The sequence below is a fragment of the Mus musculus genome, chromosome X (assembly GCF_000001635.26).
Source record: "Mus musculus strain C57BL/6J chromosome X, GRCm38.p6 C57BL/6J".
NCBI classification, from domain to species: Eukaryota; Metazoa; Chordata; class Mammalia; order Rodentia; family Muridae; genus Mus; species Mus musculus.
In genome coordinates, this window is record NC_000086.7 from 144,284,701 (window position 1) to 144,288,412 (window position 3,712).

At 48.8% G+C, this 3,712-nt stretch overlaps 1 pseudogene; it reads right to left on the reverse strand.

The window, feature by feature from the left end:
- Positions 830 to 3,712, reverse strand: Gm15066 (predicted gene 15066; annotated as a pseudogene).

Below are 3,712 nucleotides of genomic sequence, written 5' to 3' on the forward strand. Positions count from 1 at the left end.
TGCCTTTAAATCCCAGCACTTGGGAGGCAGAGGTAGGCAGATCTCTGACTTCTAGGTAAGCCTTGTCTGCAGAGCGAGTTCCAGGACAGCCAAGGCTACAAAGAGAAAAACCCTGTCTCAAAAAAACAAAATAAACAAACAAAAACTGGTAGGCAAACAGAATATATATATATATATATATATATATATTAATATATACATATATTAATATATATATATTAAGCTTAAAATGTAACATAACAGAAACAATAGTAGAGAGTAGAAGAGAAATATATTTAATGTTTTCTGTTTATGGAGAATATTTTTCTTTTTCTTTACAGTTTGCAGCATCTGATTATTCGAACATATAGAAAAAGAGACCGAGACTGGAGAGATGGCTCAGTGATTAAGTGCACTGACTGCTCTTCCGGAGGTCCTGAGTTCAATTCCCAGTAGCCACATGGGTTCACACTCATCTGTAATGGAATCCGATGTCCTCTTCTGGTCTGTCTAAGAGATCTACAGTAAATAAGTAAGTAAAAAAGAAGGAAAGAAAGACAAGAAAAGGAGAGTGAATGAAAGATTTTTTAAAAAAAGATTATAGGTTGTTTTGTTTTGTTTTGCGAATCAACCACAGTAGAATTTATTATTCCAATGATTCTCACAGCCGGGTTGCAAGTCTAAGGTAAGCTGCCTGCCTTCCTGGAGGCACTTACCCCATCTCCCCCTCTGGGGGAACTCCACTTGGCCATGGACTCCATAAACCTCTGAATATATTTATTTAGACTTTTGGACATCTGCACGTTTCTCTCTAAAAAATGTTAAAAGCCTTATCACGCCCACTCCATGACCTGCATTCCAGCCTGCAAAGAGTGATTCCTGCAGCCTTGTAATTCCTAAATAAATAGAACTGGTAGCAAAAGTGAGTACTGAGTGATGTCAGGGTGGCCCCACCAGCCTTCAGAGGGGCACTGTGGGAGCAGTCTCAAGGTGTCTTCTGATGGGCCGGCACTGTGCAGCATGTGGCAGTACCAAGCTACCTTCCATTTGTTCAGGAAGTTGTCCAGTGCTGGGATGCCCTCCTTCAGGCCTTTGCGCTTGAGGGTCTCAGTTACCACTTGGCTGGGGCGGCTGCTGTTGTCAAACACACACTGGGGGAAGGCCTGGCCACCAGTGTTGGATCGAGGGTTGGCAGCGAAGTCAAAGGACTCATTGACAGGCAGGTATACCTTGACCATGAACATGGGACAGGTTACCGGGGACTCCTCAAATACATGGCCACGCTTTCTGTTCAGGACACCTTAGATGCCACTCCCCACTTGCTCAGGACACTGGATCTCAACTTGATAGTTAGGCTCCATGAGGCGGGGCTGTGCAGTCAGCACACTGGCATAGAGACAGGGGCGTGCTGCGGGAATGATATGGCCACCTCCCCAGTGGCATCTACATGCAGGGTCATATCATGGACATCAAATCGCATACTACGCATGTTCTCACAAAGAGCGCTCCTTAGTAGCCCACTGGAAGCCAGCGACCACACCGTCCTTGACCTCATTCAAGTACTGCACAACGTTGGTGATGTCAGTGAGCATGCTGGGGCCAGTGCCATCAGGTCCAAAGCACCAGATCTTGTGTTCAGCAACATCCCAGTCACACTTTTCAGCAAGGTAGTGGGCATGAGCCTTGAGCTCCTAGCGGGCAGACAGAAACCTCCCCCTATCGATGTCCTCAGCCAGGCCACCAGGGAAGGACCTGGTCTTCAGGTACAGACGGTTGTGCTTGTTGGGGGACTTTGACAGACACAGAAAGTTGGACTCCTCACTGATAGTCTCCCAGTAGGACATGAAGGGTCAGATTTCTTTATGAAGATGCAGGCACAGTCCTCCTCCAGGTCCTTGAGGCAGATCTCTAAGATGCAGCTTACTGGCTCCAGCAATGATGTGCTCTCCAGACTACTCAGTGATGCACTGCACAACAGGGCAGATGCTGAACTTCATCACGTGTTTATTGTGAGCATGCTCAAAGGTAATGATAGGGGCTGGCGAGATGGCTCAGTGGTTAAGAGCGCCAACTGCTCTTCCGAAGGTCCAGAGTTCAAATCCCAGCAACCACATGGTGGCTCACAACCATCTGTAACTAAATGTGATGCCCTCTTATGGAGTGTCTGAAGACAGCTACAGTGTACTTACATATAATAAATAAATAAATCTTTTTTTTAAAAGGTAATGATAGTCCCTGTCTTCACAAGGAACTGGTCCACTCCGACCAGCCCCACAATGTTTCCACAGGGCACATCCTCATTCGGCTCCACCTAGCGGCCCATCATCAGAATGGTTCTCTGGATAGGTTTCGGGTTATAGGTCCTCTTTCTTCCCAGGTGTGTAGTTGGAGCCCATGATCTGGACCTTCAGGCCCGTGGACACCACCCCAGAGAACACTCTACCAAAAAAAGTGACCTTTTCAGAGGTTGGCACCATCTTGCAAATGTACATCATAAGGGGGCCTTTGGGGTCACAGCTCCTAATACCCATGGTGGCCTCATCGTCAGGTGGCCCCTCGTACAGCAGCTCACAATGGTATTTCTGTGCAGTGACAGGGGACAGCAAGTGGATGGTGATCATCTGCGGCAGGGCATCCCCTCGGGCAGTCAGTGGTGCACCACAGCCTCCTTGTCCTTGTCCTCGCTGTCCAGCTTTTTGATCAGCTTGGCTGTCTCCCTCCTTCCTGAAGTTCATGATGGCTTCGAACACCTTGAAGACGGAGTCTAGGATAAGCTGGCAGAGGGTACATACAGGGAAGTTTCTTCCTGTCTAGGCTGTTGGCTGACTTGCTGAATTTGCCATTGGCCCAGTCAAAGTACCAGTCTCCCCATAGCTTCTTCATCAGGTCTTCTACTTTCTTGGCCGGCTCAGCTGCCCCCAGCTGGTCCTCATCCTTGGCTGCAAACTTGGCTACGTACATTTCTGCAAACTGCTTCAGAGTGAAGGCCCAGCCACACAGACCAGAACCAAAAAGCCTAGAGTACCCAGGACAGGGCTAACCATGATATTGCCCATGGGCCGACTCTCGCTCTTGCCATAGGTAGAGATGATGACATTGACATTGTCCATGATGCACTGGAAGGTCTGGTAGAGCTCCTGAGGCTGCAGCTGCAGCTCAAGCAGGGCTCGGTCCATCTTATTCATCATCAGCATGGGCTTGATGCGCTCAGGATAGCCTGTCATAGCGCTGTTTCTGCCTGTACACACATGCCAGACGCACAGTTCACCACCACCCAGAGCTCCATCGGTGACACGCAAAGGCAGCTGTCACCTCTGAAGAGAAATTCACGTAGCCTGGAGTGTTGATAAGGTTGATAAGGAAGCCCGAGCCATCCTTCCTCTGCTTCTTGAAGTTCAGGACATTCTCAGAGAGCTCATAGAAGAGGGAGATGACAGTGGACTTGATTGTGACGCAGCGGCGTTCTTGCTTAATCCTTGTGTCAGTGAAGTGTGTCTCCTCAGCTCCAGCGGAGGCAATGGTACCCGCCTTGCACACAAGGGAGTCGGTCAGCGTGGACTTGCCATGGTCCACATGAGCCATGACTGACATGTTTTGGATGTTGGCTTTCTTGTTCATGATGGCACAGATCTGATGTACTGCGAAGTTCACCATGGTAGCGGATGGTGACAGATTCTGAGACATAGGTGAACAGGCAGGCACGCCGACAAGGCCTTCAACTGCGACGAAACAG